A 14,121-nucleotide genomic window follows, 5' to 3' on the forward strand; every position below is an offset into this window, starting at 1 on the left:
ATAAATAGCTGTATTTTTTTTCAACTGCCAACTTAAGTTTTCTTTTTTGTTAATCACATTTATTTGTGAGTATGTGTGTGTGCATATACATGCTATGAGTATGTGTGTTTATGTGAAGTACAGGGGAAAAGTTCTCTCCATATGGGTTCTAGGAATCAAACTCCTGTCTTCAGGCTTGGCAGTAATCCTTTACCTAGAAAGCCATCTTACTAGCCCTATCATGTAGAGTAGGATAATAAATGATGAGAAAAAAATAGGGATCTAGTCAGGAACTTTAAAGTTCTTTGATTATCAGCAAGTGATTATATCATTTAGATTCCTAGTTTGCATATCTGCTTACATATTTTGAAGTAAGCTCCAGACTTGGACCTCAGGCTAGGATACTCTAAATATACAATGTAAGTAGTAGAAAGTAATTTTCTTACATGGGACTTCTTGACCACATGCAATGTCACAGAGGTCAGAAGTCTGGGTCTGGAAGAAAGACAATGCCCAATTGAGCTACATGATAAAATTGTTCTCTGGGATATATTTACTGAAGTTCTCAGGTTAACTAAATTTGTAATGGTGCTGTATAAATCACTTGACCTTGTCTCCTAAGTTCAGGCTGGAGTCAGTATCAAGGTAATCTCCAGGTCTGTTATTTATCATGTGACATTCAGCATCCATCTGACACAGCAGGCTTTGTATCATCTGAATACTTCTGGCACAAGTGAGTTCTGATGAAAGACAGTTTTTACTTTTCCTGATGTCCTTAACCTTACATTTAACTGATGTCCACAAAGCTACGAACTAGAAAGTGTACTCTGAGAGACTGCTGGATTCCTTACACCAACAGGCCTCTAGTTTTACACATTGCTGGAACTCTGGTTAAAGGTTTGGCCTCTCTTCTAGAACTCAGATATTCTCTCCTCCCTATGTTGGTTAGACAAGTTTGAACCCACCTCATGAAGCCATTCCAGTCTTCTCATGAGTGTGGCCCACTTTACTTCTGACACAGTAGTGAAGCAAAAACTCAGAACAAGGAGAGTGGAAACAGCAGCGGCCTGCTGGCTCTGCAGCTACACCATTAATGCTGGACCACTCTGCTCTTTCCTCTTCTCCATCAGGACTGGCCAGGTCTTCAGCTCATGGTATGTACATGATATTAGTCGTCTCTGGCAGGTTCTGAGGTATCAGCTGACCAAGATGCTACCACAACCCAAGTGCTCAGTCCAGCTGGAGGCTGTGGTTATACAGCATGGTGCTACTTTCTCCCGGTGTGCAACCCTTAGGTGGGTTTGAGATCTGACAACTGTATAGTCTTTGTACACTCACCACAGATAGACTCTTCCATTGTGCATTTGTCAACAGACCATTTCCATCCCACTTGAAACTCTGAAAGGAGTCTGAAGTCTGCATGGAGTTGCTGAAGGGAGTTTTGTATCATTTCAGATAGCAAGCTCATTTTCTTGCACTGTCTCTACATTTTCAACCTTGGGACGGTGGAAGATAAAGCATAGTGCTAGACCGTCTGTACAAATCGAGGTTCAGTCCCTAGTATACAGTGGAGTGGCCATGAGGGCAGCTTTGGATTCTTCATCTGAAATACAAAAGAAATTTGTCAGCTGTTCCCCATACTGAGAGAGGCAAAGATGATTCAAAAGAAGTTACTGTAACCTTGAGAAGACTCTTGGAATCAGGAAAAATCAGGAGGTACAGATGTGATACACATAACTACTTTAGACAAAATGCTCATACAAATAAAATAAAGTCCTTTTAAAACACACACACACACACAAATGGTTTATTAGGTAAAGACACTTGCTACATGAGCCTGATGACGCGAGTTCAATCCTCAGATCCTACAAGGTAGGAGAGAACCAACTTCTAAATGCATAGATTAAATGAACTAGAGATTCCTCACAAGATGCAGCACAGTGTGTCAGTTAACATTAGTGATAAAAATTCAGACTCACCAACATATGTCCACTCATTAAAGACTGAGACTTCCTTTTGGAGTAAGTTTGACCAAGAGTAAGCACAAATTTGAATTCTGTACTTCTCACCCTATGTCTTCCACTTCTCTATAGCATATCTGTATATTGTGACTATGTGTGTATCCTGGCCTATCTGTAATCTGTTATATGAGTCTGAATCTGTGCCCACCTGAATGTGGTCTTGTCTTCTAGATCTCTCCCTAACAAAAAGGCATTGCTCTGTATTTATTGAACAGATCAGAAAATGTCATATGGTGAAGGAATGAAAAATACTTTATAGAAATTGTTAATGGAGTTTTACAAAGTATTGTACTTTACTGACTCCAGTTAACCACGAAGCACTCAGAGAAGCAAGCACAACTGCCATCTAGTAATATCCATGGTTTTTTGTTTTGTTTTTTGTTTTCAGAATTTGTAGCAAGTATTTATTTTATAAACCTGCTTTCATCTTCCTTTCTGTTTTCAAAACTTGGTTATCATAAAACACACAGAAACACATATATTGTCTTCTGGGTCAGAGTCATGAAAAAGCACCTATCTTAAGAGTAAAGCTATACATTAGTTTAGGTTCTAAAAGTTGATAACATGGAAAACCCAAAGCAAGTGGGGTTAGTTGTTACCTTGTCTTCTTAAAGGCAGATTAAAAAGACTGAATACACAGCAGGCTATCAGTCTTTAGTGGCCACAAAGTTATTAACACAGCTGGGAGTTCCAAACATCAAATGCCAAAAGTTCCAGTCCTTTTAATATTAGAGACATTTTAATAATAATCTATATTTGAAAGTTGTCTTCTGACCTTCACATGTTCACTCACACTCACACGCATAACAGGTTTAATAAATAAAAACTCAGACTATCAACCAACTCTTAAAAAACCACTGAGGATGGGGCTGAGGAAGTGTCTCAGCATTGAGGAGTGCTCAATGCTCTTGCAGAGCACTTGGGTTTAGTTTAGAACCCATGCTAGGTGGCTCACAATCACCTCTAACTTCAGTGCCAGGGGGTCTGATTCCCTCTTCTGGCTTCAGAAGCCACTTACATGTACATGGTGCACATCCACTTAGGCACACATGTATACGCCTCAATAATTAAAACTTAAAAATCTTTTGAAAATGTATCTTACAATATCAAACCTTCAGCCAAGATTTAATTCTTTATATTAAAAATAAGCAAACACATCTCATCAGTTCCAAATTTCCGGTTTTTTTCCCACTGAAAAAATATTAAAATGATCAGTGTGTATGTGCACAATGTATATGTATGAGCGTGTACACTACAGCATGCACCTGAGGTCAGAGAACAACGTTGTGGGGTCAGTACTCTCCATCAACCTCTGTGGCAAGCGCCTTCTACTGGTTGAGCCGCCTTGCTGCCCCCACGCACAGCCTTCTGAGTGCAGAGACTATAGGCCCCCACCACATGCACAGCATGGAATCCCACACTAACGCTGACTTTGTCTAAATCTCTCTAGAGTTTTTTTTTTTAAATCACTTTTGATCCTTGAAAAATAATGTAGATGCTTAAAATATACATCTCTGGGTTCAAGGGTATGAAATGAAAGTTCCCTGGAAAAGCCACGCCTGTGTTATCTCCCATTCTCTACATCTCCATTTTCCCAGCTCTTCGGTCCCTTTTTGCTTCAGCTGCCTCCAAAATCCCTGAACTCCCCATTTGTCAGGCTGCACTCATCACATTGTTAAGGGAGTCCACAGCAACGACTTCCTGTGAAGTGGGTAATTCTTATCCCCAAAGCATTATGTCCAGGTGTGTCTTACAGAAAAATACTCAACTTTATATTATTTTTTAAATTCACTCAATCTATACAAAGTGCACACAAATACTTATAGTTGGTCAATATTCAATATCAATTAAGAACAGCTTTTCTATTCAAATTTATTTCAAGATTTGGTTATTTTAAGGGAAATTACTTAGAGATGAACAAAACAATTGAGACTAAGAGAGCTGAATGGAAGATCCAGAGACAGAAGATTCAAAGGACACAGATATCTGGTTCTTTGAAAACAATTCTTTCCAAAGCAAACAAGCAACAAAAACAACAACAAAAATTGGTAAGAACCAAGCCCTGACAGGCGTGGGCATGGGCCTCTCCCTTCTCACGGGATGTAGGGGGTGAGGGGGATGTAGGAGGGGTGAAATGGGAGTGGGGTGAGGCTGTGATCAGGATGTAAAGTGAATAAGTAAATTAACTAATGGAAAAATTAGAACAGAATAGACCACTTGAAAATCTTATTTTCCAAGATGCCCCCATTAAGAGGACTGTCAAGTCATATGAAATATTCAGAAATGAGCATAAACTGCACTACAGGAGTTCAGAAAATTAGATAAATGCCATTATTCCACGGGAACTTGTGAAACCAGTTCCCACTTGCCAAAAGGAATCATTTCCTTTATCTCTGGCAGAAGGGCATAGGGCTACCTGTGGAGCCTATCAGCATATCAAAGCCCATGCTGGCCTCCAGGTGCCCTCAGTAGTAGCTGTTACTCATTTCAAAGTCCAGGCTAGAATCCTGCCCTTCTCACCTCCTCCTCTACCCTAACCCCACGGAGCTCACAGGCTTATCCTCTCTGAGCAACTCACACTTTCAATAATAATACATCCTTATGCTCTCTCTGTTTTCTCTCTCTGGTTACTCTCCCTTCTCTCACAGATAGCCCTGGCCATGTCCAGTCTGCTGGCTGTGTTCAGTCTAGTTCTTTCTCTGCTCTGGATTCTTGCAGATGTCTCTGCCTCTGGCTATTTATCTCTCTCTCTCTCTCTCTCTCTCTCTCTCTCTCTCTCTCTCTCTCTCACACATACACACACACACACGGATACACACACACACATACACATACACACACACACTCACACAGACAGACAGACAGACAGACACATACATCTACAGTAAAAATCTTAACCATATCATGGAGCAGTAACATTGGCAGTTTTTTTTTTCTTTTTTTCTTTTTTTTAACTGAACCCCCTCACATCCAAAGACTAAAAGTCCACGGAATTAATCCAATTCAGCAACTGTATGTGTTCTAAAAATTCAGTGCTGACTGAAGGCTTTCCCATGTTTATCACACTTACAAGGTCTCTCTCTAGTATGGCTTCTTGGGTGATTCATAAGGAGTGTCTAGCTAGGCAGTGGTGGTGCACGCCTTTAATCCCAGCACTTGGGAGGCAGAGGCAGAGGCAGAGGCAGAGGCAGGCGGATTTCTGAGTTTGAGGCTAGCCTGGTCTACAGAGTGAGTTCCAGGACAGCCAGGCCTATACAGAGAAACTCTGTCTTGGAAAACCAAAAAAATAAAAATAAAAAATAAAAATAAGGAGTGTCTGGCTACTGAAGCTTTTATTGTACTGACTACACTGGTAAGGTTTCCCACCAGTGTGGATAAGAATATGCTGGCAAAGCCCTGCATTCTGAATAAAGGCTTTGCCACACTCATTACACTGATAGTGCTTCTCTCTGGTGTGTATTCACTGATGCTGCACAAGGTGTGAGCAAAGGCAGAAAGGCTTATCATGTGATTTATATTCATATGGTTTTACCCCAGTGTGGATTCTTCCATGTCTAATGAGGTCACTGCAGGCACTGAAGGCTTTCTCACACTTCGTACATTGATAAGGTTTCTCCCCAATGTGGCTCTGCTGATGTTCATTCAAGCCAGATTTCTGGTTGAAGGCTTTCCCACATTCCTCACAGTCAAGTGGCTTCTCAGTGTGGCTTGTCTGGTGTTGGATGAGGATTGAGCTCTGAGTAGAGTTCCCACACTCATTATACCTGTATCGTCATCTCTCTCCAGCAGGCTGATGCTGCCTTTGCATCCTCTTATGTTTACACGTTTCTCTGTTCTAGAATCCAGAGAAGCATTGCTTTGGAGTCTAATGTCCCCAGCACTCTGATTCCTTTAAGACTTCTTGCTTTGATGATAACCCCTGCTTTACAGGTATAGTTTCACCACCTGGAACAATGGCAGAAAAACAATAAATGGATCCACATTAGAAAGACGCATCCTGACACTTCCGGTTTGGGACCGAGCCTAGAGCAGGTCGCAGGCAGCAGCTCCGTACCCAACCGCAGAAAACCAAGAAAAACAGGGACTCCCAGGAGCTTGAACTCACGCAGCATCCCAGGTAAGGAAAAAGCAGCACTCACCCCAAACAGGGAGCAACAGGGACCCACTGGGACCCAGGAATTCGCTCCTGGCCTGGAGCGGGCTCCATCCGATCTGGGCCTGAGCACTCGCGGATCCCGGGAGGCAGCTCTGCACCCAATCTCCCAGACTCCAGAGGAAGCGGGGCTCGCAGGACCTCTGTGCCAAGCAGGGTCTTGGGCTAGGAGGTGGCAGTGCTTGCCCCCGAACAGGGAGTGGCTAGGACCCACTGGGACCCAGGAGTTCACTCCAGGGCCCGGAGCGTGGGTTCCTTCCGGTCTGTGCCAGAGCAGATCCCGGGAGTCAGCTCTGCACCCAATCTCACAGAACCTAGAGGGAGCCGGGCTCTCCGTGGCTCAAGCTAGCTCAAGCAGTTTCTTAGGCTAGGAGGTGGCAGTGCTCGCCCCCAATCAGGGAGCAACTGGGACCCACTGGGACCCACTGGGACTCATTGGGATCCAGAAATCCGCTCCTGACCCGGAGCCCCGGCCCCTTCCGGTTTCCACCTGAGCACCGAGCACATCTTGGGCCTCATCTCTAACTCAAGCAGCAAAACCCATCCCAAACAGTTCTGACACAACCTAGATAATAGGAAAGACAGGCCCCAGTCAGAGACAGCTCTGATAGCACAAAGGTGATCCAGATGGCGAAAGGCAAGCGCAAGAACACAAGCACCAGCAACCCAAGGTACTTGCCATTATCAGAACCTAGTTCTCCCACATTAGAAAGTCCTGAACTCCCCATATCACCAGGAAAACAAGAACCAGATCTAAAATCATTTCTAATGATGATGCTAGAGGACTACAAGAAGGAAGTAAATAACACTATCAAAAAACTTGAGGAGAACACAGGAAAACAGGATGAAGTCCTTAAAGAAACACAAAAATCCTTTAAAGAATTACAAGAAAACACAAACAAACAGATGAAGGAATTGAACAAAACCATCCAGGACATAAAAATGGAAGTGGAAACAATAAAGAAATCACAAAGGGAGACTATCCTGGAGATAGAAAACCTAAAAAAGAAATCAGGAGTCATAGACACAAGCATCACCAACAGAATACAAGAGATAGAAGAAAGAATCTCAGGTGCAGAAGATACCTTAGAAAATATTGACACAACTATCAAAGAAAATGCAAAATGCAAAAAGTTGCTATCTCAAAATATCCAGGAAATCCAGGACGCAATGAGAAGACCAAACCTAAGGATAATAGGTATAGATGAGAGTGAAGATTCCCAACTTAAAGGGCCAGTAAATATCTTCAACAAAATTATTGAGGAAAACTTCCCTAACCTAAGGAATGAGATGCCCATAATCACACAAGAAGCCTACAGAACGCCAAACAGACTAGATCAAAAAAGAAATACCTCCCGTCACATAATAATCAAGACTCAAAATGTACAAAACAAAGACAGAATTTTAAAAGCAGTAAGGGAAAAAGGCCAAATAACATATAAAGGCAAACCTATCAGAATTACACCTGACTTCTCACCAGATACTATAAAAGCCAGAAGATCCTGGACAAATATCATACAAACCCTAAGAGAACATAAATGCCAGCCCAAGCTACTTTACCCAGCAAAACTCTCAATTACCATAGACGGAGAAACTAAGATATTCCATGACAAAATTGAATTTACACAGTATCTTCCCACAAATCCAGCTTTACAAAGGATAATAGCAGGAAAGCTCCAATACAAGGAGGGCAATCATACCCCAGAAAGAGCAAGAAAATAATCCTTTTCCATCAAACCCAAAAGAAGATAACCACACAAACGATGTCTCCACTATTAGCAAAAATGACAGGAAGCAAGAACACCCTCTCCTTAATATCTCTTAACATCAATGGACTCAATTCCCCAATAAAAAGGCATAGGCTAATGGACTGGATACGCAAACAGGACCCAGCTTTTTGCTGCTTACAGGAAACCCACCTCAGTGACAAAGACAGACACTACCTTAGAGTAAAAGGTTGGAAAACAATTTTTCAAGCAAATGGCACTAAGAAACAAGCGGGAGTAGCCATTCTAATATCGAATAAAATCAACTTTCAACTTAAAACTATCAAAAAGGATAAGGAAGGGCATTTCATACTTGTCAAAGGAAAAGTCAACCAACATGAACTCTCAATTCTGAATATCTATGCACCAAATACAAGAGCATCGAATTTCATAAAAGAAACCTTACTAAAGCTCAAAACACACATTGCACCTCACATAATAATAGTGGGAGACTTCAACACCCCACTCTCAGCAATGGATAAATCATGGAAACAGAAACTAAATAGAGATACAGTAAAACTAACAGAAGTTATGAACCAAATGGACTTAACAGATATCTATAGAACATTTCACCCTAAAGCAAAAGAATATACCTTTTTCTCAGCACCTCATGGTACCTTCTCCAAAATAGACCATATAATTGGGCACAAGACAGGCCTCAACAGATATAAGAAAATTGAAATAATTCCCTGCATCCTATCAGATCACCATGGTCTAAGGCTGGTCTTCAAAAATGACAAAGAGAATGGAAAGCCCACATTTACATGGAAACTGAACAACACCCTACTCCTTGATAATCAGGTAAGGGAAGAAATAAAGAAAGAAATTAAAAACTTTTTAGAATTTAATGAAAATGATGACACATCATACCAAAATGTATGGGATACAATGAAAGCAGTGCTAAGAGGAAAATTCATAGCTCTAAGTGCCTACAAAAAGAAACTGGAGGGAGCATACACTAACAGCTTGACAGAGCACCTGAAAGACCTAGAACAAAAAGAAGCTAATACACCCAAGAGGAGTAGAAGGCAGGAAATAATTAAACTCAGGGCTGAAATCAACCAAATTGAAACAAAAAGAACTATCCAAAGAATCAATAAAACCAGGAGCTGGTTCTTTGAGAAAATCAACAAGATAGATAAACCCTTAGCTAGACTAATCAGAGGGCAGAGAGACAGTATCCAAATTAATAAAATCAGAACTCAAAAGGGGGACATAACAACAGAAACTGAGGAAATTAAAAAAATCATCAGATCCTACTACAAAAGCCTATATTCAACAAAATTGGAAAATTTGGATGAAATGGACAATTTCCTAGACAAATACCAGTTGCCAATGTTAAATCAGGACCAGATAAACCATCTAAACAGTCCCATAACCCCAAAAGAAATAGAAGCAGTCGTTAAAAGTCTCCCTACAAAGAAAAGCCCGGGACCAGACGGTTTTAGTGCAGAATTCTATCAGACCTTCAAGGAAGACCTAATCCCAATTCTTTTCAAACTATTCCACAAAATAGAAACAGAAGGTACACTACCCAACTCATTCTTTGAAGCCACAATTACACTCATACCTAAGCCACACAAAGACCCAACAAAGAAAGAGAACTTCAGGCCAATCTCCCTTATGAACATTGATGCAAAATTACTCAATAAAATTCTAGCGAACCGAATTCAAGAACACATCAAAACAATTATCCATCACGATCAAGTTGGCTTCATCCCAGGAATGCAGGGTTGGTTCAATATTCGGAAATCCATCAATGTAATCCATTATATAAACAAACTCAAAGAAAAAAACCACATGATCATCTCACTAGATGCTGAGAAAGCATTTGACAAAATTCAACACCCCTTCATGATAAAAGTCTTGGAAAGGTCAGGAATTCAAGGTCCATACCTAAACATAGTAAAAGCAATTTACAGCAAACCAGTAGCCAGCATTAAACTAAATGGAGAGAAACTTGAAGCAATCCCACTAAAATCAGGGACTAGGCAAGGCTGCCCACTCTCCCCCTACTTATTTAATATAGTATTGGAAGTCCTAGCCAGAGCAATTAGGCAACACAAGGAGGTCAAAGGGATACAAATTGGAAAGGAAGAAGTCAAAATCTCACTATTTGCAGATGATATGATAGTATACTTAAGTGACCCCAAAACTTCCACCAGAGAACTCCTAAACCTGATAAACAACTTTAGCAAAGTGGCTGGATATAAAATTAACTCAAGCAAATCAGTAGCCTTCCTCTACTCAAAAGATAAACTGGCTGAGAAAGAAATTATGGAAATGACACCCTTCAAAATAGTCACAGATAATATAAAATACCTTGGTGTGAACCTAACCAAGCAAGTAAAAGACCTGTATGACAAGAACTTCATTCCCCTGAAGAAAGAAATCGAAGCCGATCTCAGAAGATGGAAAGATCTCCCATGCTCATGGATTGGAAGGATTAATATAGTAAAAATGGCTATTTTGCCAAAAGCCATCTACAGATTTAATGCAATCCCCATCAGAATTCCCACTCAATTCTTCTCAGAGATAGAAAGAGCAATCTTAAAATTTATTTGGAATGACAAAAAACCCAGGATTGCGAAAACTACTCTCAGCAATAAAAGAACTTCTGGAGGAATCACCATCCCCGACTTCAAGCTGTACTACAAAGCAATAGTGATAAAAACTGCATGGTATTGGAACAGAGACAGGCAGGAGGATCAGTGGAATAGAATAGAAGACCCAGAAATGAACCCCCATACCTATGGTAACTTAATCTTTGACAAAGGGGCTAAAACCATCGAATGGAAAAAAGATAGCATTTTCAACAAATGGTGCTGGTCCAACTGGTGGTCAGCATGTAGAAAAATGAAAATTGATCCATACTTATCTCCTTGTACAAAGCTCAATTCCAAGTGGATTAAGGACCTCCACCTAAAACCAGCCACACTGAAACTAATAGAAGAGAAACTGGGAAAAAGCCTGGAATACATAGGCACAGGGAAAAAGTTCCTGAACAGAACGCCAATGGCCTGTGCTCTAAGACCAAAAATTGACAAATGGGACCTCATAAAGCTGCAAAGCTTCTGTAAAGCAAAGGACACAGTCAATAGGACAGAGCGGCAACCAACAGATTGGGAAAAGATATTCACCAACCCTACATCTGATAAAGGGCTAATATCCAAGGTATACAAAGAACTGAAGAAATTAGACTCTAGACAATCAAAGAACCCTATTAAAAAATGGAGCACAGACCTGAACAAAGAATTCTCAACTGAGGAAGCTCGAATGGTTGAGAAGCACCTAAAGAAGTGTTCAGCATCCCTAGTCATCAGGGAAATGCAAATGAAAACAACACTGAGATTCCACCTCACACCAGTCAGAATGGCTAAGATCAAAAACACAGGTGACAGTACATGTTGGCGAGGATGTGGAGAAAGAGGAACACTCCTCCACTGTTGGTGGGATTGTAAACTGGTACAACCACTATGGAAGGCAGTCTGGCGGTATCTCAGAAAATTGAACATAGCGTTACCTAGGGACCCAGCTATACCACTCCTGGGCATATACCCAAAAGAAGTTTCAACATACAACAGGGACACATGCTCCACCATGTTCATAGCAGCCTTATTTATAATAGCCAGAAGTTGGAAAGAACCCAGATGCCCTTCAACAGAAGAATGGATGCAGAAAATGTGGTACATTTATACAATGGAGTACTACTCAGCTATTAAAAACAATCAGTTCACAAAATTCCTAGGCAAATGGATGGAGCTGGAAAATATCATCTTGAGTGAGATGACCCAATCTCAAAGGAACATACATGGTATGCACTCACTGATAAGTGGATATTAGCCCAAAAGCTCACAATTTCTAAGAATCTTCATATAGACCACATAAAACTCACATAGAAGAAGGAAGACCAAAGTATGAATGCGTTGGTCCTTTTTAGAAGGAGCATCAAAAGTTTCAACCAGAACTCCCAAAGTCTAAACCACCAACCAGAGAGCACAAAGGGAGGGACTCAAGCACCTGTATAGGGAATCGAGGGTGACCTTGTTAGACTCCAGTGAAAGTGGAGGGCCAAGGTCCCCAAAAGTTTGGATCCCCTACTGTGTTGGAATTCGAGAGCAGGGAGATGGGACTGGGAGGATGTTTGGAGCACACCATCACAAAAATTAGGAGGAAGGGGTAGGGGATAAGGGATTTGGGGGGAGAATGAGAAAGGAGACAACATTGAAAGGTAAATACGTATAATACCCAATAAAAACCCCACACAGATAAAGGATTTAAAAAAAAAGGGAGTCTATTTATTTTAAATTAATTTCAAAAGTTTCTAGGAGATGCAAATTGGCTAAGATACTATTTTAAGCTCTCCACAAAAGAATTTAAATCTCTGTTCAATATTCTCAAGAGAGAGGTAAACCCTAACTTCCTCAACAGTTAATTGACAAAAGAGAGGTAATCTAACAAAAAGTAGAAAAAGCTATTTCTAATCGATATATCATATAGTCTGATTGTCAGTGGAGCTATAAAAGTCCTTTGACAAAAGATTATTAACATAGATTTATATATCCTTAAATAAGGCCTTCATGACTCTCTGAGTGTGGAAGGAGCAACTGTTGGCACTTCTGCCCTGATTTTACAAGAACTCTGAAAAATTGGCTTTAAAAACAAAAGAGGGGGAACGGTACCCCCTCAGAAGGAGTCCCCCTGAAATACTCTCCATCATGCCTTGTTCACTTTTCTCTCTCTAAAGCTGAAAGCTCATGGCAAATCTCTTGCTGACCATGTTGGTGACCTCGGGCACCACCAAGACCAACAAAACTTTGCCACAGATATGGGGAAGGACCCTCATACCCATAAAGGGAATGCCCCAGTCCCAGTTCCCTTATGGACCCGAGGACTGATATGCCTGCCCAATACCACAGAAGGCACAGCTAACCGGCTACCACAAATATTAATGGAAAAAATAGATACCCTCACAAAGCCAGGCCCAATCATAAATACGATGAATAACAATTTACATCCAGGGAAGAGAAATCTCCCTGAGAATCCCCTTCTTTTTTCTTTCCAGGTAAAATTGAATCACCCGTGATGCCTGCTATTAGAAGTTCTAACCCAGATGGACCAGAAGCCAGGAGCCTCGCCCTTACCCTCACCCCCTACCTTTTCCCACCTGCACAAGGTCCCCTGAAGCTGGGCAACTGCAAGATCCTGCTTGGCAACTGCAGATAGACTCAAAGCAGTGTACCATATCATCTGAAGAATAGCAGGGAGACCATAACTCAAGCAGTGTACCATATCTTCTGAAGAATAGCAGGTTGCAGTCCTCCTCGCCCCCACGAATAACCAGGACCCGCCAGTCGGGCCAAGTGGCACCCAGACGTGGGTGGGGCTCGAGGCACGGACCCATCCGGAAGGACCCTCATTGAGAGGATGTGCGCACAACATCAAGATTGAGCAAGACAGAGATCGTCGCCCGTGACCTGTCGTCCATGGAACCAGGTTGATGCTGCCATCAAGAAGGCAGTTGAAGTTCATTACCATCAGCTGAAAATTGCAGAGGATCCAGAAGTGACTCCGCAGGAGACTGACACAGCTGTCAGCTCCCCTGCCTCCCCCTACGGTCGACCCCTAGACTTCCACGCCCTCCAGAAGGGTTCCTGGTATGCCTGGCTTTGCCCTCATTTCTCTCGCTAGAGAGCTTGGCCTCTTGATCACCACAACAAAAATTGGCTTTTTCCTAAACCAAGGCCACCCTTGATATGGCCGCTAACATTGGGGAGCCTTCCTTTATGAAAATATTACACCCAAACTGACAAATGGTTGGTAACTTGAACATTTACAAGAGACTAGGATGGCTGTGAGTTAGCCCAATGACGGGATTATTGTAGGTCCACTTCCCAGGGGCCCACCCAATGCAGCCGAAAAGGAGTGTGTGGTGCTGGGAGTGGGTGCAGCCTACATGGCCTAAGACAGGGCTCTCACCCTCCTTTCACCCACATCAGAGTCCCTTGACGTTGCCCATCGTCGACAGCCTAAAGCCTTCGACCATCGATGTGACGTGTCTCACATCAGTGTTTTGGGGTTGTGAACTTGTCTAAGACCCCCCATAATTAGACATCCAAATTCAAAACTCACATAGTTGGGATTGAACATAAGAAGCCTTCTCTAACTAAACAGAGAAGGGGGAGATGCCAGAAGCCAGGAC

The 14,121-nt window shown here is 41.8% G+C and overlaps 1 pseudogene; it reads right to left on the reverse strand.

Annotated features, from left to right (window-relative positions):
* Positions 1–1,529: 1,529 nt before the first annotated feature.
* LOC114635368 lies at positions 1,530–5,945 on the reverse strand (annotated as a pseudogene).
* Positions 5,946–14,121: the final 8,176 nt, after the last annotated feature.

This window comes from Grammomys surdaster, unplaced genomic scaffold (assembly GCF_004785775.1).
Source record: "Grammomys surdaster isolate TR1022 unplaced genomic scaffold, NIH_TR_1.0 101668, whole genome shotgun sequence".
In the NCBI taxonomy this organism is placed as follows: domain Eukaryota; kingdom Metazoa; phylum Chordata; class Mammalia; order Rodentia; family Muridae; genus Grammomys; species Grammomys surdaster.